Source organism: Lissotriton vulgaris, chromosome 6 (genome assembly GCF_964263255.1).
Source record: "Lissotriton vulgaris chromosome 6, aLisVul1.2, whole genome shotgun sequence".
In the NCBI taxonomy this organism is placed as follows: Eukaryota; Metazoa; Chordata; class Amphibia; order Caudata; family Salamandridae; genus Lissotriton; species Lissotriton vulgaris.
This window is the reverse complement of record NC_141694.1, coordinates 169,269,046-169,291,064: the sequence shown is the minus strand read 5'-3', so window position 1 is coordinate 169,291,064 and position 22,019 is coordinate 169,269,046.

The window sequence follows — 22,019 nt, the reverse complement described above, 5'->3', positions numbered from 1 at the left end:
GTTTCAGTTCCCTCTGGGCTGTACCACCATTGATACTGTGTAAGTGTTGCAAGGCCTCTTCCCAGAAAAGTATAATTTGAGGACAACCCCACATGTCGTGGAAAATGTCAGCTGGCTTATGTTCGCAGCGCACGCATCCAGGGTCTCTATTGGGTAAGATAGTATGCAGGGTTTCGGACAAAAATATGAAATGCAAACTATGTTGTATTGGATTAGTTTAAATCTAGAATTTAATGATCCTGCCCACCCCCTCTGCGTATTTTAGACCATTCTGCAGCATATGTCCTCGATTTTTAAACGGTGTTGTAGCCTGTTTGTGAGGAGGGTTCAGCATTTTTGAGTGATGAGTCTTCGACCCATGGTCATTGTCAGCAGAGTGACAAGTGTTTGAGAAGGTACCGGGGCCTCAGGGAATCCTGGCCAAATGACTCATGTTGTGGAGGTAAGCTTAGCATAATGATGATTCTGAAACAGATGACCTTTTACCTAGTAGCTTGCCCATGTCCCTTCGACACCAGGCTCTTAGAATTATATCATAAACTCTGAACCTGACGCACATAAATATGCATTCAGGCAAAACATAATTATTCTGTATAAGGATCACCACTTTTTTCATCCTTGGCCAACAGCCAGCGGTGCAAGATCACATTTGTTTAGAATCACATTTATTATTGTTTTCAAACTGTTGTGACTATTTTCAAAACCTATTGATTCTAGAAGAAACCCTGGAGTGACCATTCTAGTATATAAGACCCTTATTCCCCTGCAAATGAGAGGAGAATTCTTTCCGAGCTGACACTGGGTCCTGCATGCTGAGTCTTCGACACACAACGGTCTGACATCCCTTGTGGGTTGTCATCCTCGGAGAAGAGACAGGGTCCTTCTCAACCATCAGGTGAGGCGGATGGTTCTTACATAGGGGATTCTTGGCTATATACATTTATATATATCTACACACATATGCATGCTACACCTACATATCTAGCTTAAGTACTCTTAGGCAAATTACTTAGGGCACTTATTATAGGATTATGCAAATGCTACTATTTTATCTGAACTGTATAGCTTTTTAGCATTATGGTAAAAATGTATCTACAGTTTACTATATTAGTATTTGCGAATTTTTTCAGATGATTCTGTCTCCTGATTGTCATAGCAATTTTGTTTTACACAAGACTGATGCTGGACCAATAAATATTATGGAAACGTCCTAATCGCCATCCTCTCTATTTTCGGAGAATAAGCAAGCACAAGTGACTAAGCGAAAAGTACTGTACTGTTTTCCACGATCCTTCAGAATCAGGGTTGTCATATTCAGTGGGTGCCAGAAACTACTTAAACCACTGTAAGATACAGGGGGGTGGTAGTGGCACTGTAGAGCTAGCTGGTCTAACTGCTGACATATCCAATGGGCGGTCCAGAAGAAGTTTGGACACCAAGCCCTTAGTTTAGGTCATCCAAAATATGCAGGTCCTGGTGATTCCTGGGAACTAAACGACAGGAGCAGTCCTGAACCCAAATTAAATGTGTCAATCTTTCTTGCAGTATAATAAAGCGACCCCCCAGGTATAAATCTTCCAGGGTGAAACAGCCTCCATCTTGCCATAGTCTATGACAATTGACAGCGATATCTGTGAGAACTGACACATTTTCCCTGATTCCAGATTCGATGCATAAGGGGCTGTACAAACGTACCCCCACCACACTGCTCGCTCCCAGAGTCTGCCTACCAGTCTGATCACATGAGGCATAGTCTCAGGTGTCAAATTACTGCACAACAGTAAGGCTTCTAGGCCATCGTCACTGTATGCACCCAATGATAGGGATAAGTCCCAGTTTGATTCATTATCAAACCAGTGAACAGCGACTTGGAAGTGCAAAATCAAATAGTACAACTCAAGGTCTGGCACCTCCATTCCACCCCTATCCCATCATTGTTTAAGTGTGCCTAAACAAAACCTTACGTATTGTCCATGCCCAGAGCAGGTCAAGCAAGAGGTGAATTAGTTCCCATAAAACACTCCAGGAGATCTCATACATAAAGTCCTTGAGTACATTTTGAGAGCAAGGGAATACTATTATTTTAGTCAGAGCTGTTTTGCCCACCAAGGAGAATATTAGGGTATTCCAAAATTTAATGGACGGATGGAGATTGGTGAGCACACGACCCATATTAAGTGTGTGGCAATGGTGTAACAACAAAATAGAAGGGGGTTCCCTGAGGGGGTTTCTCTTTTTTGGATGCTGGCAGGAAGACAGGGGAAAAGAACAGCTTAATAGAAAACAAGAAATACCCTGCCAGAGTTAATTGAATGGCCCCAACAAGGGATCCAGAGGGTGAAGGGGGAGGTGACCCCATTCTACGTGTCAGAGCCAGCGATACATCACACAGATTCAAAACATCTTTTTATGAAAAAAGGAATAATTTATTGATTGAGTTGCAATTCATAAGTGGAATCCATAGGGGGACTTTAGAACATATATACAGACATAGAGGAAATATAGGGCTTGATATATGTCATGATTAAAATTCACAACATTTTTTTGGGAAGGTTCCCCTGGTGATGTATACAGGGAGGGGAGTAAACACTACAGAAAATGAAACCCTGTGGTTTGTATTAGAAAAAAGTCAAAGTGCTGACTGTGGGGAGACGTGTGGGGGAGGTTGGCCTATGGAGAATCCCTAATATTCATCAAGTTATGGTGGCAAAGATATATTGAACACTATGGCACTGTATATCAAAACATTACTCAATAAACAAATCCAACAAAGATATAAAAACAATTTGCACAATTTATTGTGGTACCTCCCTTTAGGGTTACACTCTAGATTTTAAAAACATTGCTAAAAAGGTTATCTTCATGTTAAAACAAGCATTTACAATGCAATGGTTTCGCCTTTGGAAAGGTTAGAGCTATTGGCATTGCTCATGACATTTCTTTTTTTTTTTTTACTTATAAATAAATGGCATTGTTATTTACATTGCCAACAGCTCTGGGAGAGAAACATTGAACATAGGGGGGTGGAAATTTTGTGGGGATCACACTGGGGACAGAAAAAAAGAGCTGATAAACCTATGCACTCTCACGGAGTACAATCCGAGACAAAAAAAGTAATTGAATAAGAAGCAAATAAATGAGATTGGCAATAAACACAACCACTGGTAAGCAATGGACAGGTTGTAGGTACATAGTAGGCCTTTTACAATCAGACAAGTTAAACTACGTGGGCTGGAGCACAAAAAGTAATCTGTTCACGCTGCGTCAAAATGTCAGGAAATTAAGAAACAAGCATGGCCAGTACAACTAAGTATGACCTTAATGGGCTGCACTATCAAAGACACACTCATCACTCTGAACTCACACTAGCACTGTTCATCCCCTGCACTTGTAATTGTGGTTTGTCTGTATGTATGTAGTAGTGTATGGATGGATGGATGGATGGAGTTTATGGGATGGATGGATAGTATGGATGTCTGGATGTAGTGTTACATGTTTGGAATGTAATGTATGGATGGAGTGGCTAAAGGATGTATGCTTTGGGATGTATTGTTGGATGTAGTGGGATGGACGGATGTATGTATGGTGTGGTGTTATGAATGAATGTAGTGTGGTGATGGATATATGGATGGATTAGGGGATGGCTGGCAGAATGGAGTGGATGTTTTGTATGGATGGAATGGAAGGAGGCTATGGATGGATGGAGTGGTGGATGTATATAGGGATTTAGTGGGATGGATTGTGATGGATGGAGTGTGATGGTTGGATGCAGTGGGGGGATGTATGGATGGAGTGGTGGGATGGATGGATTGAGTGGGATGGATGTATGTCTGTTGTGGGGGTATGAATGAATGTTGTGGACATTGAAGCTGCGGATCCAGGTTCGAGTCTGGCTAGAGGCTCAACATCAGTGTGATTCTGGGCAAACCACTTATTCTACCCGTGCCTAAAAAACACATGAATGTGTCCCTTCATAATGCAACTGGCGCTCATGTGAAGCTCTCCGATATCTTGGGGTCGAGTTCAAGCTGTATAAAAACTACAACAACAAAAAAAGATAATAAGTGGCTGAGGTGGGATTCGAACCCATGCAGCTAAAGTTAAAAGGTCACTGGCGTGCAAAAATACAAGAGCTGAATATACGGTGCTCAACTACTAGGAGTGGCCCGGCTATGCCTCAAGAGGGTGTGGCTTAATGGCCAGATCGGCCGACTTTGAAGCTGCGGATCCAGGTTCGAGTCTGGCTAGAGGCTCAACATCAGTGTGATTCTGGGCAAACCACTTAATCTACCCGTGCCTAAAAAACACATGAATGTGTCTTTCCATAATGCAACTGGCTCTCATGTAAAGCGCTCCGACATCTTGGGGTCGAGTTCAAGCAGTATAAAAACTGCAACAACAAAAAAAGATAATAAGTGGCTGAGGTGGGATTCGAACTCATGCAGCTAGAATAAAAAGGTCACTGGCATGCAAAAATACAAGGGCTGAATATACGTTGCTCATCTACTAGGAGTGGCCCGGCTATGCCTCAAGAGGGTGTGGCTTAATGGCCGGATCGGCCGACTTTGAAGCTGCGGATCCAGGTTCCAGTCTGGCTAGAGGCTCAACATCAGTGTGATTCTGGGCAAACCACTTAATCTACCCGTGCCTAAAAAACACATGAATGTGTCTTTCCATAATGCAACTGGTGCTCATGTAAAGCGCTCCGACATCTTTTGGTCGAGTTCAAGCAGTATAACAAGTCAGGTCCCGGGCCGGCCAGCCAATCAGAGCGCAGCCTGGGGAATGACGTCACGAGGGTGTCCCGGGCCGGCAGCCAATCACAGCGCGGCCCAGGACAAAGGGGCGGGACTTAAAAAAAGACAGAGAAACGCCCCCTAATCGCGTTTTCACGGGTAAAGCGCGATTGACAGCCAATCTCTTCCAATGGCTAGCCTCCATTTATGGAGCTAGCCAATGGAAGAAGGGGCGGTTTCAAGTCCCACTATTGAGATAACATTAGATTTTGCCCTGGGCGGAGTAACTGCTATGCAGTTGCTACGGCCAGGGTGAAACCTAAAAACATAGACAATGATAAAAAACAGTCAAAAGAAAGAGTTGACGCGGCGTTTCGGTGTCTTTACAATAGTTGCACCTTCATCAGGACATGTGACAATATTAACTTGTGATCTAAAAATTGAGAAACAATGTTTTAGATGCCTATTTTTATATACAGTGACACATACAAAGCATTTGTTTTTTTCTTCCTTTTAGCCAGTAAACTCCTTGACATATTACTTTATAGATAAAACATTTGTTCCTTACCCACCACACTCTTGTGTTAATGAAAAAAGAGGACATCTATGAAATTAATAATGTCCACACACTCATCATACAGGATTTATGGGGCCTCAACATTGGCCAGAATGTATAAACAAGAACCTTAAATCGAAGATTTTATATCAGGAGACTTCTAAGTCGGTTGGGGACTTTCACTATTGTATTTCGTCTGGTAGTATGATACCTTTTATATAAAGAGAAAAACAGATTTTATGCAGTTTCAATCTTATTCTGGAGTTAATCTTACGATCTTTACTAAAGTGTTGGTAAGATTGTAACATTCAATTAGAGACCACTAAATAATGCGTATTTTTGTCACCAGTGATTCCAATTCGAAGAAGGAATCTGACAGTTTATTTGAAAACGGCCACAAATTAAATTACGGTGGCTCCTCCGTGCCGAATTATAAGCACAGATGGTCTCATGAAGGTAACAAGAAACGATAACACAATCTAAAAGATTAACTGGAGAATAAGATTGAAACTGCATAAAATCTGGTTAAACTTATTGGTCCCTGCCCTTCCCCTACCTGTAACACCCCTAAATGTAGTATTTAGGGGCACCCTGAGCCTTCCTTCCTCAGATCCCGATTTTGAACCAAGAAAGAAGACCAAGAAGAAGAAGACCTGCCGTGCAGCTGCTAACAAGACGACAACACCAACTGACTTGGCCCCAGCCCCACAGGTTTGTTGATCCTTGAACCTGCTCCTGCTAAAACCAGGCGTCTCCTGCGGACAGCAACCTCAAGAACCCCAGAGGACCTGCCTACTTTGACCCTCTTAGAGACTGGGACTCCCATGAGCAGTGGCTCTGCTCAAACCAAAGTACACCTGTTGGCAGCCAGGAACTGCGAATCCAGCCCACTCTGTACCTGCCGAGCCCGGCCTGTGCCCAAGTGGACAAAGACCCTGAGGACTTCCCCCCGGCGATTCTGAACTGCAATCCAGTGCCCAAGAACCCTCCTCGATAACCCAGACAACACCTGCAGACTCAGAAACCAGGAACCCTCCTACCGTGACCAGCAGAGGGTAATATTTCCCGACGTCCAAAGACACCCCTGCACGCAGCGCCCCGGGCCTCCTGTGCCCAACTCCGGGGTGCCTACCTACCCTCCAAGAGCCCAACTTACCCATCAAAGTGTTGGTCGCTCCAGAAGATCCACCGTCCCCGGTTCTGCAGCCTTAGTTCCCTTTTCAAGATCTCCCTTGAATAACTTTGAGCGCCCAACGGTTCGAAAGCACTCTGCACCCAGCCACCCGAGTGCCCTTGGCAGTGCAACCTGTGTCCTATCCTACTTCCTCATTTGCCCTGAGGAAGTGACCAGGAGCCCAGTTCCCACAGCCGCGGGGTGCTAGCCAGCAGCCACCAACCGAAGGCCCCCTGCCTCTCATTGGATAACATTGGGCCTAACTACCTCTGCACCAGCTCCCCCTCTCCCACTGAGGGTGTACCAACTGTACTTACCGACCCTGGGAGATGCCTGAGTCTACGCCCAGAACCTTAACTCTGCCAGTTGAGTACTTACCTAAAAGCCGATAACTCACTTTTCTTCCATAGGCTAACATTGACTGGTTTTCACTTGGAAATTCTTCTAAGTGTGGAGTTTTGGAACTTTGAAATATTCACCTAAAGTCAGCCAAACAAAAAATTCTGAATTACTCACCTGTTATCAGGAGCGACCTCAGTGCTGCACCTTTTAGCCCAGAACCAACCCTAAAAAGTAATTTTAACTGTACTTACCAGTAACCTGTATTTTCTTCCATAGGAAACCCTGTGAAACTTTGTGAAATTTCTTCTGTCGATTTTTGCAAACTACAAATATTCTTTAAAAATTGGACCAACTTCCAAAATGTAATTACTTACCTGTTTAAGATAGAGGTCCCAGTGCTAAACCTAGAGTCCAGTGCTGGATTACAAAAGTAACGTGAACATACTTTACCTGCAAAGTGAATTTTCTTACATAGGAAATCATTGACTGTTTTTCTGTGGAATTTCTTCTCTGTCAAATTTTGAAAACAACAAATGTTCCCTTGCCTGTCCCGCCGCCCAGCAGTCTCCCCTGCAGCTGCAGCTCTTTCTCATCGGTGCGCGGCCGCAGTGGGGAGGAGACCACGAGTGCGAGGGACTGCGAGGTCCAGGAGCCTTTGCGGCCGGAAGCCGCCACCGTGAAATCCACGCCAGGAGGCGCTTAAATTAAAGGTCATATCCCTGCGTCCTCTGTGGCCCTCAGAGGCCAGAGGAGGCCTGGGCGGGCAACCCCATTTGTTTTCTGCCGAAAAAGGAGGTAACCTGAACCAGTTACTGCTGATATGTACTTTGGCTATTGGGACACGCGACCGACCATTACAAGTGTTTGTTGCTGTTGTATCTCCTCTGCTACATATATATATAAAAGCGGGCCACGCTATGACTCGTAATGGGGCCCCCAAGGGTATTATCCCCCGGGGGATTCGATTAAGGGGACTTTGGATTATTACTTAACCAGGATAACATTGGATATTGACAGTGAAATAGAGAGAGCAGACCAACGTCTCTATTGAAAGTACATCCAGTAAACGATCTCCACTGGTATCATCTGACCTAGTACAAAATTCTTCATTACTGGGGGGAACTAAATGAGATCTGTAATACCATGTACACTCCTGTAGAGCAGGGAAATGAGCAAACTGGTGTTCCTACCTGCTCTACGGGTTATATAAGTCCCCAGCCTAGTACACCATCCCAATTAAATGAAAGCCTCCTGGGTACCCCCCTTTCACCATCGGCCAAAGATAACACTCAATCGATAGCGCACCCTCAGGTCCTTTCTGTTAAAAGAAAGCGTAAGGGTGCTAAGCATAGGGGGAGACTAGCAAAACAACAAAAAGTGCATACTAATCCCCCTTTGGTTATTACCACCACCCCTAAAACACCTAAGGTATGTGCAATATTGGAATCTCCAGCATCTACGCCCCCAACTAACCCACTGGCTCAGATTGAATATTTAGTTAAATCTTCAATATCTCCGCTGATAGAATGAAGAGTTTAGGGGGAAAGCTTACGAGCATAGATGAAACTACTAAGGCAAACGCGCAACTTATAAAAAGAATGGCAGGACCTAAGCAAACACAGACTCTAGCTGTTACCGACGAGCCCAATCTACTGCACAAAGTAATACCGCCCAAAATCAATCAGTTGTCCCTAAAACATCACTTCCAAATACTCAGAAAGTAACCTTAAAACCTACCATAGTACAGAGCTCCGCTCCTAGAGTAGGGCTGATTAAAGAAGCCACGAGCTCCGAGGGGATAGTCGTCAATCAAGGTAACATACAAAGAAAAATTAACCACATAAACCTACCACTGGAGGCCGCACCATTTGTGTTTATCCTCTCGGGAGTCCATGTGCTCACAAATGGAAAAATCGAATGTCAACAAGATTTGAAAAACAAGGTTTCTTTTTGGCTAAACAAAAATAGACCCCTTCCACCCAATATCAACGGAAAAATTCTAAACGTTAGAAGGGTGAGGTGGTTAGGATCCCTCCCAAAGGATATAGCTGGAGACCTGGTAATAGTAAACTTCAGAGATAACCATGTCGTCCTATATCTTCAAAGTTTGCAGTCACAAATAGGAGATGGCCCTATAGCAACTTGGGAACTGTGTGATTTCTACCCTAGACTATGCTGACGACACGCAGCTCATGTTCAAGCTCACTCCAGATAGCGAGAAATTTGCCACCAATTTCTCTAGCTGCATGGCTGCTGTCGCCACTTGGATGGATAACAATTGCCTCCGTTTAAATGGTGATAAAACGGAGGTACTAGTGGTAGGGAACAAAACCTCAATATGGTCCCAGGCTTAGTGGCCTACTACTCTGGGCGACTGCCCCCACCCAGTTGAAAAAGTCAAAAACCTAGGGATTATGATTGACTCGGATCTTTCGGGAAAATCCCAAGTCAACAAAATAATAGGTAAATGTATGGGCATGTTAAAAATCCTGCGAAAAACCATCGATCTTATCCCCATTGAAGCAAGAAAAACTATTGTGCATGCACTTATAACACCTCACCTGGACTACGGAAACGTCCTCCTATTAGGCCTGAACCAAAAGCAATTGCACCTGCTTCAATGTATTCAAAATGCTGCCGCCCGCATGGTACTGGGTCTACCAAGAAGAACATCTTCCAAAGCGGCCTTGTCCAAACTGCACTGGCTCGCGGTTAGAGAAAGAATCAGATTCAAGAGTCTTTGCTATGCCCATAAAATTGCACATAACAAAGGACCTACCTATCTAAGAAATCTTCTCACTATCCATCGCCCAACCAGAAACCTTAGATCCTCGGGTATGTCACAATTTAAACTTCCCCGGATCCACAGAGCGAAATTGGGTGGCCGCTCCTTTCGATTCCTTGGAGCAAAACACTGGAACGCCCTCCCTGTTCATTTGAGAATGGAGCCGTCAGAAACTCTTTTCAGAGCTAAACTAAAAACTCATCTTTTTCCCCAATAATTCTTTTCTGCACTTCTTTTCCGGTGGGCTGTTGGGAGTTTTTTTTTTTGTTAGCAGTTAGCGCGGGGATACAAAGTTGTGCAGCCATGCGCTTTACAAATGCCTTATTATTATTATTATTATTAGAATACCATACCTGCCACCCGTAAGACTGAATGTAGAAAACAACTACCCAATGGGAAGTAGAGGCCTTGTACCGAGCAGCTATAATATTCCCCTCTATAACCGATTTGACTTATTCTCTGGCCTACACCTGGTGGACTGACATGTTCTTATATTGCGAAATTAGATCTCTCTGGATGATTTGTAACAGTTCGATGATAAGGAATATCTCCTATATGTAGGAGATTTTATGTAAAACTTTTATGTAAATGAAATTTTATGTATTTTATGTTGCACACTTTTATGGTTACTATCTTTTAACCGAATAAAGTACTTTGATTGATTGATTCAGGGGGGCTCACAACACCCAGACCCAGTCCTGGATTGACTTCGTGGACTACTCAGTGAAGACACTGGGTGGTCGGTCAGCTGGGCATGATGTGCATGAATTTACTGGACTTTATAATTTGTTTATGAAGGAACACATATTGAGTAATTGCACAAATGAAAAGTTGCATCAGCATTTGGTAGACCTAGGTCTAATTTTTCCCCCAGAATTGGGAAAGAAGGCAGATCATTGGGTCAAGACAAGGGTGACAAGGACAAACACGGGGGTGAACAAAAGAAAGTGGACACAAAACCTCCCCAGAGGAAACATGGTGAGATTCCCCAAGATAAAAAGTCTGAGTCTTCCAAAGGGCCCCAAACACCTGTACAGGTGGGTGGGTCCCAAACTACTCCCTATGAGCCTCAGCCCTTTAGGGGAGAAGAACTTTGATCTCTCCAAGGCCTATTGTAATTTGTAACTACTGTGAGAAGTTGGGACATTTAACTGAAGACAAAAATTGCCCCCATAACAAAGCCCCTGTGGGCACCCAGCACAGCTACTCCTGGGTCAGTAAGTCTACAATTGGAATCAGAGGAGAGCCCAGAGCAAATCTGGACGTACACTCAAGCAAATATAGTTTCCATGGGGGAGTTTGGGTATGCCAGTGCAGCTGTAGGGCCACCCAACCTAAAGAAGTATTTACAGTACCCCAAGGGGAATGGGAACAGAATAGGTGCCAGTGTAACTATGGTGAGAGATACACTGGTTTCCCCTGAGCAATATCTAGTTGGAAAAACCTTTCCGTCACCAATGCTGACACTGTCACCACCATGTATCCTATTGCTATGGTGACACTAGGCTGGGGGGGGGTTACTGGCCGGAACCAGGTAGCAATCTCTCAGAAGTTACCAGCAAACTGCCTGCTTGGCAATGACCTAGAAACGTCAGCCTGGGCTGAAGTTGAGTTGAAAACCCATGCAGCCATGCTGGGTATCCCTGAATTGGTGTGTGTGTGCAAACAAGAGCACATAGTAAAAAGAAGGGTGAACAAGTAGGGTTGGAGCCTGAAAGTATGGCCCAACCAACCAAGAGAAAAAGCAAGAAGACTGGGGAACCAGCTTCTGCACAGCAAACCTCTCAGGATCCCTCTCCTCAGGGAGAGGACTCGGAAACCCTAGTGGGAACTGAGCCCATGGAGCTTGACCCTTACCAGGTTGAACCCTTGGACCTAGGGGGACCCACTAGAGGAGCTGTGCCAGGGTCAGCAAGACTGTCCCACTCTTGAAAGCCTGAGCCAGCAAGCTGTTTCAGAACCACATGGAGATGTCAGTGGTACCCACAGAGCTTATTGGGACGAGGGATTACTGTATGCTGAGGCAAGAAACGCCACTACTGTGACCACCAGGAGGGTGTTAGTGCCACAGAAATACAGGGAGTTCCTCCTAACTTTGGCTCATGACATCCCCCTAACTGGACATCTGGGGCAAACCAAAACTTGGGAAAGGCTAGTGAGTCACTTCTACTGGCCCCAGATGCACCAAAAGGTGTAGGGAGTTTATTATCTCCTGTGTTACCTGTCAAGCCAGTTCAAGACAGGTGGCCACCAAAAGGTCCCCCTGATACCACTGCCAGTGGTGGGGGTTCCCTTTGAAAGGGTAGGTGTAGACATTGTGGGACCACTTGAACCTCCAATAGCCTCAGGGAACACATTCATTCTAGTGGTAGTAGATCATGCTACTAGTTACCCTAAACCAATCCCACTTAGGACTACTACAGCTCCTGCAGTTGCCAAGGCCCTCCTGGGTGTATTCACCAGGGTAGAGTTTCCTAAGGAGGTGGTTTCAGACAAAGGTTCTAACTTCATGTCTGCTTACCTAAAGCACATGTGGAAGGAGTGTGGAGTGCAGTACAAGTTTACTACTCCATACCATCCACAAACCAATGGACTTGTTGAGAGGTTCAACAAGACATTGAAAGGGATGGTCATGGGGCTCCCTGAAAAACTCAAGAGGAGATGGGATGTCCTGTTCCCATGCCTGCGAATCGCTTATAGGGAAGTGCCACAGAAGGGAGTAGGGTTTTACCCCTTTGCTCTACTGTTTGGTCACCCGGTAAGGGGACCACTTTGTCATGTGAAAGAGGGTTGGGAAAGGGCTCTCCAAGAAACCAAGCAAGACATTGTGGACTATGGGCCCGATTCACAGAATGAACTTAAGACTAAATCCTAAACTTACTACTATTTGGTATTCATAGAATGCACTTACTACTTTAGGGGATTCACAAAGTGAACTTACTACTTTCGGGATTCACAGAATAAACTTACTACTTTCGGGTTTTAAGACTACTAACTTTACGTCCGCACTCGGGACGTAAATTCCGGCCCGGAGGCGGAGTTTCCGGCATGAGGGCGGAGCTTACGGACCAGAGGCGGAGCTTCCAGACCGGAGGCGGAGCTTGCGGCTTGAAGGTGGAGCTTCTGGCCCAGAGGTGGAGATTTCAGCCATGGCTAAATACCCACCTCCGGGCCGGAATTTACAGCCCGAGTGCGGACGTAAAGTTAGTAGTCTTAAATCTATTCTGTGAATACCGAAAGTAGTAAGTTCATTCTGTGAATCCCGAAAGTAGCAAGTTCACTCTGTGAATCCCGAAAGTAGTAAGTGTATTCTGTGAATACCAAATAGTAGTAAGTTTAGGATTTAGTCTTAAGTTCATTCTGTGAATCGGGCCCGAAGTACTTGGCCTAATGTCCAGAATGGCTGAGTACATGGAAAACGCATCCAAGAATCTTGAGGCCAGCCAGGAGATTTAGAAGCACTAGTATAACCAAAAAGCTGCACTGGTTGAATTTCAACCTGGACAACAGGTGTGGGTTTTGTATCCAGTGGTACCAAGGGCTCTCCAAGACAGATGGAGTGGCCCTTACCCTATCCTGGAGAAAAAGAGTAAGGTCACTTATTTAGTTGTCCTGGCCACAAGGAGGACACCCAAAAGCGTTATCCATGTGAACCGCCTAAAACTCTACAATGACTGGGCTGACATCACCATGCTGATGGTGACTGATGAGGAACAGGAAGCAGAGAGTGAACCTCTCCCTGATCTACTCTCCTGCAGCCCAAAAGATGGGTCAGTAGATGGGGTTGTCTTTTCAGACACCCATTTTGCCCAACAGCAGACTGACTGCAAGCAAGTCTTGCAACAGTATGCTAGCCTCTTTTCCCTGACCCCTGGCCTGACTAACGGGTGTACCCATGATGTGGACACTGGTGACAGTGCACCTGTCAAAAACAAGATCTATCGCCAGTCAGACCAAGTCAAGGAAAGCATCAAGGATGAGGTCAGCAAGATGCTGGAGTCAGGGGTTATTGATCCCTTTGAGAGCCCTTGGGCTAGCCCAGTGGTTCTGGTCCCCAAACCTCATCAACAGGGTGAAAAGAGAGAGATGAGGTTCTGTGTGGACTACAGAGGGCTCAACCCTGTCACCATGACAGATGCTCACCCTATTCCAAGAGCAGATAAACTGACAAATTGGGGGCAGCCACATTTCTCAGTACCTTTGATATGAGTGCAGGGAACTGGCAGATTGGCATGGCCCCAGGAGCAAAACAGAAAACTGCATTCTCCACCCCTGATGGGCACTATCAGGTTACTGTAATGCCTTTTGGGTTAAAGAATGCCCCTGCCACCTTGCAGAGGTTGGTGAATCACGTCATGACTGGGTTGGAGTCCTTTAGTGCAGCTTATCTTGATGATATTGCTGTCTTTACCTTCACCTGGCAGGATCACCTGATCCACCTTGGGAAGGTTTTTAGCAGCCCTGCAATATGCAGACCTAACTATCAAGGCATCCAAATGCCAGATAGGGCAGGGCACTCTGGTGTACTTGGGCCACCTTGTTGGTAGAGGCCAGGTACAGCCCTTACAACTCAAGATCCAGAGTATCATGGACTGGGTGGCTCCAACGTCCCAGACCGAAGTCAGGGCATTCCTTGGCTTGACTGGGTACTACAGGAGGTTTGTGAAGGAAGGGATATGGGTCCATTGTGACTCCCCTCACAGAACTCACCTCCAAAAAGATGCCCAAAAAACCAACTGGCCTGTTAGTTACCAAAAGGCTTTTGACATTCTAAAAGACGCACTGTGCTCAGCACCAATTCTAAAAGCAGCAGATTATGCCAAGCAGATCATAGTGCAGACTGATGCCTCTGAGCTAGGGCTAGGAGCAGTCCTATCCCAGACCAATGATAAAGGTCAAGACCAACATGTTGCTTTTATAAGCTGGAGGCTACTCTCCAGAGAGCAGTGTTGGAGTGCCATTGAGAGGGAAGCCTTTGCTGTGGTTTGGTCCCTGAAGAAGTTGAGGCGCTACCTGTTTGAAACTCACTTTCTGGTTCAAACTGACCACAGACCTCTCAGATGGCTAATGCAGATGAAAGGGGAAAATCCAAAACTACTAAGATGGTCCATCTCCCTACAGCGAATGGACTTTGAAGTGGAACACCGACCATGCCAATGCAGATGGAATTTCAAGGATCTTCCTCTCAGACAATGAAGACTCCCTGGGGCAAGGTTAGTCTCATCACCTTTCATTTGGGGGGGGGGGGTTGTTGTGTGTGAAAGTGCCATCTTTCTTGCATTGGTATGCCCCAACTTTTGCTGAATTGCTGAGCTGATGTGCTTTGACTGAGTGTGCCCTGGGCTCCTGCCAATTAGGTGCCCAGGGCATATGTTCCTTCCCTAAAACTGTATTGAAGCTGAAACCCAATTGGCATCTCTGGCCACATGTCAGCCTCTGGTATATGGTAACCTAGGGACCCAGGGCATTGTGATCAGAGAAGACCCCTAAGGGGTTCAGCACTTATTGTGCCACCCTTAGGGGCCCTGCACCCTGACACCCACATCCTGCCTTTGCAGACTGAGTGGCCTGGTGCAGAACTAAACAAAGTCTTGACATGGCCCACATCCCTGTGTGCCATGTCCACACACCCACTGCCCTGGCATACATCAGTCACCCCTCTAGCTGGGTGACCTATGCCAGTGGTGTGGGCACAGGTGCACGAGCCCTGTCCTCCTACAGTACCCAGAGCCATTCCGGGGCACTGTAAGTGCAGTGATGCCATTAAGAGTATATGGTGCTGGGAGGTTATCATTACAAACTCCACAGCACCATAATGGCTACACTGAAGACTGACAAGTTTGATATCAAACTTCTCAGCACATTAAACCTTCACTGATGCCAGTGTGGGATTTAATGTAAAATGCACTACAGAGAGCATCTCAGAGTTGCCCCCTGAAACCTAACCTACAATTCACATCTGGTCTGAGAGGCTGCCTAGGCTGGCACACAGCAGACATGTTGCTGAACCCCTGGGTGAAGAGCCCCTCGCTCTCCTGGGCCAGCAACAATGCACATCCTGGACGATGTGCTAGGCCTCCACCCCCAGGATGGGCAGGGGGAAGCTTCAAAGCCATACCGCGTTTGTGAGCTTCTCCTGACCACTTGTTGTACTCAGCAACTGGCCCCCACCGGTTCTGACCCGCACTCTGGCGGGAAGACTGGCAGGAAAACCTACGCTAGGAAAGGGGGTGTGCCAGCCTGCGCCAACTCCACCCCTCAGGTGGGAGAGGCGAGGTGAAGCACAACTCAGGCCATCTTGAAGATGGGGAACCCAGCCAAATTAGAGATAGGCTCCTGCCCCCCTCCCACAGGGGAGCAGGAGCTTCCCCTACCTGTAACAGGAAGGTTTTCTTCCATAGGAAACCCTTGACTGTTTTTCTGTGAAATTTCTTCTAAGTGTCGATTTTTGCAAACTACAAATATTCTTTAAAAATCGGACCAACTACCAAAACGTAATTACTCACCTGTTTTAGATAGAGGTCCCAGTGCTGAACCTAGGAGTCCAGTGCTGGATTACAAAAGTAACATGAACATACTTTACCTGCATATTGAATTTCCTTTCATAGGATAACATTGGTAATTTCAACTGAAAAAGTTTCTAAGTCTCAACTTTTAAAATACAAAATTATTCCTTAAAAATCACCACTGTAACCAAAACGCTTTTACTTAGCTGTTTACAACTCATGCCCCGGGACTGAATCTAGGATCCTGTCCTGTGGTTAGAAAAGTAATCTACAAAGTAACTAATTGCATTCAACTAGAAATTTTCATTGAGCTCAATGTTGCATTGTGTTTGAAATTGTGTTACCTATTGCAAGGGACTGTACTTATTGCATTCAAAAAGTCTATTGCCTATTTGAAAAGTATGTAACTAAAGTAACTCGTCCTGAGAAAGTATAATTTGATACCTTGTTGGTTCTAAAAATAAAACAACTATATCTTTTGATACAAAACAATTGGCCTAGAGTTCAGTTCTTGAGTGTGTGAGACCTTTTGCTGACTGAGTGTGTACAACAAATGCTTTACACTGTCCTCTGATACTGCCTTACTGCTCGACCAAGATACCACTTTAGAGAGTAAGGTTATATCTAACTTTAGCCTCTGCAAAACCTCTGGGGACTGTTGGACTCTGTACACACTGTACCTTACTTTGCTGCAGTATATATAGAGCCAGAGCCATTTTCCTGCAGGGGACAATGGGCATCCCTGTCGGGTACCCCAATTTAGGTGAATCTCCTATGACACAATGCATCCTGTTCAGACGTTCGCCAACGGCTCTGTGTACAGTAACTTGACTCAAGCTGTGTATTTGAGCTCCACCCCTTTTCGAGCATGTACCCACCATATATAGTCCCAGCGGACAGAATAAAAAGTATTTTCCATATCTAAAAAGGCTAGAGCACATTGATCCCGATCTAAAAGGGGCATGAGAAGCAGGTTGTAGAGGTTGATTATGCGGGGGAGGAATCCCGACAGATCAGGGTGGACCTGCCTCAGAAGATACCAGTATGGGCACTTCGCCAGAATCTGGCCGAGTATTTTTTGGTCTATATTCAGAAGCGACAGGGGGTAATAGAAGATAGCATCCATTGGGTGCTTCCCAGGTTAGGTATCAAAACAACTAGTGCCTCCATCGTGGATGTCAGGAGTAGACCCAGTGCAAAGGCCTACTGATGCACTGGTAACAGTTTGTCGGCCATTGTCACTAGGAATGCTCTGTATAATTCAGCGGGCAATCCATCCCTCTCTGAGGCCTTCGCCGTCTTAAAATAATGTTTGGCTTGTTTTTTCAACCGTTTGGACACAGGGCCCTCAGGTCCTCCCTTTCAGAGACATCTAACCGTATCAGTGGTAGCAAGTCTAAGTAGGTGTCCACCATTTAGTCCAGGGATCCACCAGGAGATGTGTATACCTGTCATAGGTTTGCAATCAGTATCTACTTGATTGCCTCTATTCCTGACTGATCTCTGATCACCAGAATGGGTTCAGAGTGGATTTCCTGTTTAATTATTCTTCCTTCTGTGTGAAGTCTGTGTCTATATGAGAGATGTATATATTGATGTATATATTTTTCAAGGAGCTCACTGGAGGAGTAAAGCTGCTTTTTAGCCTGCCTCCAACTCGGCTTGTTTTGCTTGATTGTGTGGCTATATTCCACATCTAAGGCCACTACTGTTTGTTCCTGGAAAACCAGTTCCCAATATAGTGCCTGATGAATACCCATAGTAGTAGCCATTGCAAGACCTCTGATTACACCTTCATGACATCCCACTCCATTGTTCTATGCTGGGTACACTGCCAATTACATTTGAAGTAGTCAGTTAGCGTCTCTGCTATTGTTTCCTTTCAGACTTGGTCTATGAGGGCCTCCAGCCTTCTTTGCCACAGCGGGACAGCGGGAGCCTAAAGAGTAGGGTTGAGTGGTCAGAATTGTATCTTGCCAAATAGGTTGTGTTTGCCTGCTTGAGGAAGTAGACCTGTTGACTTCATGTATTTGCAGCTGGTGTGTAGCAAGAGTGTGGCCAAGTGTGCTGATGTTGAGCGCTGCAAACGTTCACAAGTTCCATCCCCTGCATCAACTGTTTCAGGGCATCGGTCGGTTTGGGTTTAGTGCTCATTCGTGAAGGGCAGTGGTGTACCATGCCGTCCATTACACAATTACAATCTCTAGCCATGATAAACTAGGCAGGAAGGATTGCCAAGGCCACTGACAATACGTCCCCAAAAAGGCCCAGTCATCTACATTGGGAGTGTAGACATTGGCTAAACAAAACTCGTGTACATCTAAGGTTCCATGAAGGATAAAATATTGTCCATCCGGGTCCACATACGCCTGTAGTTTTAGAAGGGGACCCCTGTTGTCATCCATATGAGGGCCCCCTTGTAAAACCAGAGTATAATGTAGCATAGCTGTGGTCCGCCACTTACATCGTAGTTCCAGAATACAGTCTCCTCATAAATGAGTCTCTTGAAGACATGCAATAGATATACAATATTGCTTGAGAAAGGCAAGCACTGTAGCACAGATGCGGCTGACTCGTGACAACTTCGGAATCCCCCGGCCTGTTGGCCTAGTCTGCTAGCTGTAATACTTCATGATTCACATTACTAAACAAGCAATGTCTTAATGGAGCGAATATCAAGAGATCTGTCCATGAAAACGTGCCTGACCAGGAAAAAGCCACAGGCCAAAAAATCAAACTGGACAGACCTGACCCCAGACGTCAAACAAATGATCTCCATCCCATGATAGTTTTTATCACGACCTCTCTCGGGGAATGAAAAACAGTATGGATCCTAGTCAAAGTCCAGAGAGCCTCATCCATCGCTTCTCCTACAGTTGCAGCATAAAGAGACCCTGCAAGCCAGTCTACCAAACACTCCGAAGAAATATCCAATAAAAATGGGGAACAGCCATATCCATTATTCATGCTGGGGCTTCTGAGGGGAGACCAAAATTCAGGCATTTGACAGGAAACCATCCAACAGTTTTTATATTTATGAATTATTTGTATGAATGAAATTATGCATATGCTATAATGCTACAATTTTTTTTATCATTTGTGTATAATTGTGTATCGATTTTATCAAATATCATGTTTTTGTAAGAAGTATTAAAATTGTATTCCAATGTGTAAAAACAGTAGTGGATTATCATTTCTTTACGTGGCCTAAGCCACTCTTCATGTGCTAGTTGGTATTAGAAATTTGCCTGGGTATTTTACTCACATATATACAAAATTCAGGCAGCACCACATTGGCTATTAAAATTGATTCGATTACAGCACCTGTCTTGGAAAAGTATAACCCGACTGGGTGTCTCCTAATGCAAATAGGGGACCAGGTTTACGCAATAGTACAGCCAACGCTGGCCTACATGATTGAGACAACTTTAAATGAGATTTTAAATGAACTTCGTGAAATGAAGCTCACACAAGAAGCTGCACATCTCAAAACTAACAAACAACTTGGCCAGATTAATGAAAATCTACAACAGCTTTCCACCCACTTGGTCCAGGTAGAACTGAAGGTATCTTCTCTAGAGGATACTAGTAATAGTAAAGAAGGAAATTTGACGAAACTTCAGACTGAATTGGAAGTTAAAGCTGTACAACATGGAAAATGGAGCTCACCGTACCAATCTAAGGTTCGTGGGTATACCAGAAGATTGTGAAGCAGGCCATGCACCTATAAAATGAATATCAGATCTGGTACGCAGAGTTATTCTCCCTGAAAAAGCAGTAGAAGTCAGAGATTTGATCATCAATAGAGCACATGGAACAGAAGTATTTCGACATACGAACGCAAAGTACCCTAGGACAATCTTGGTCAACTTTGGGGATGTTCGGATCAAAGAACTAATTTTGACCCAGGCGATCAAGAATAAGTCCTTTTCTGCACCAGACTACTTTTCATTTCACAAACAAAATACATTTTGGACAGAAAGGATGGTGTGTTGTTTTGAAGTATTATTGCTAAAGCATTGTGTTTTGTTGCAACCTACATTCAAAATATTGCAATCTCCACAGGTGTAAAAACCTAATGGCTTCTTAAACCAGCTGTTTGGGGGGCTCTCTGAAGTGTGTAGGTGAGACAGAGTGTACCTTTAATAGTTTTGGTCCTTTTAAAGGCGATAGAGGGTTTGGCAGAGATCAAGTGTTTGTTCAGCACTTTGAAAACATCATGGTTAAGTGCAGAATGTGTAGTAACAAAGGATAGTTGTTTATTCCTCCCCTCTTTTGCTTTTTTCCTGTTCTTCACTAGGGTATCCATTCGACTGACATTCTTGGCACGTTGTTCTGCTAATCATAAAACTTGTTGGTCATGCTCCCTTCTCACTAGTCTATTTGTTGCCAGTTTAGCTAGAAAATCAAAATTGGCCTCATAACTGCAATTTCTGCGGAGTAGCTCTCCAAAAGGTATATCTTTCTTCATAGAAGGTGGATGAGAAGTATCATAGTGCAAAATGCTATTCTCTGCAGTTTCTTTTCTGTACAGTGTGCTCTATACCCTGTTGTTGCTGATATAGAGTTCCAGATCAAGGAACTGTATTTTCGTTTGGGACATAGGGAATTCTTTTTGCAAGTCAGTCACTATACTCTATGGCTATCTACTTCTTGCTGGACTCTCTTATTATCAAGCTCACACTATCTCTCAACCTTGTATTACCGTAAGGACATTTTTTTTATAAGGTTGAGCTTAGTTTTCTAATTCAACACAGTCTTGGGCACTTATTTGTTTCTTTATCACAACTCCTCACGACTGGTTTTTCCTCTTAAATGCTTGGGTCACACTAACTACGCCGGAAGTACTTTTAAAATATCATATTGTAATAAGTACCTATTTTTAAAACAAACAACATTGTATGCATTTACAGTCCTCAAGAAGCCCTATCTACGGCGAAACGCTTTGTCTGTACCTACTTGTGAAATTAATATAAGAAATACAGAATCTTCAACACACAACAAAAAAACCTGTGAAAGAACTATCATTGAACACTGACATAGCGTTTCCAAAAGCACTTTCGCCGTGAGGGCAATGCTTTACGTAATCCTGTCCACCTGCTCACCTGCACAGCGCCGTGAGGGCAACGGCCGGACCGACACTGCAGCTCTCCCCACACAGACAAGGACTACATTTCCCAGGTGCCCCTAGGGACTGCCTGCGCACCCGGGACGTCACTGGCTGCACCCGGAGGCTCTATTTAACACCGGAGCGTCGAGCGCTCTGTGAGGGGGCTCTTCCAAAAGCACTTTCACCGTGAGGGCAACGGCTTTGCGTAATCCGGTCCACCTGCACAGCGCCGTGAGGGCAACGGCCGGTCCGACACTGCAGCTGTCCCCACACAGACAAGGACTACAGTTCCCAGGTGCCCCAGGGACTGGCGGCGCACCCGGGACGTCATTGGCTGCGCCCAGAGGCGCTATTTAACACCGGGGTGCTGAGCGCTCTGTGGGGGGCTCTTCCAAAAGCACTTTCGCTGTGAGGGCAACGGCTTTGCGTAGTTCTGTCCACCTGCTCACCTGCACAGCGCTGTGAGGGCAACGGCTGGACCGACACTGCAGCTCTCCTCACACAGACAAGGACTACAGTTCCTAGGTGCCCCAGGGACTGGCGGCGCACCCAGGACGTCACTGGCTGCGCCCGGAGGTCCTATTTAACACCGGAACACCTCCCGTCCCGCGGGACGCATGCGGACGACGCCGGGCTAAGCCTGGGCAAAGGGCGGGCCGTCTGTGGCCGTCCGGGGCCAGAGGAGGCCGAGCAGGGCCACCCCACTGACATTTTCTATGAAGTAAAGATACTGTTGGTATTGATTCCCTAACAATGGGTAGGAAGAGACCTGATGGACTTAAGCAAACTGGGGGGGGGGGCGCTACACTG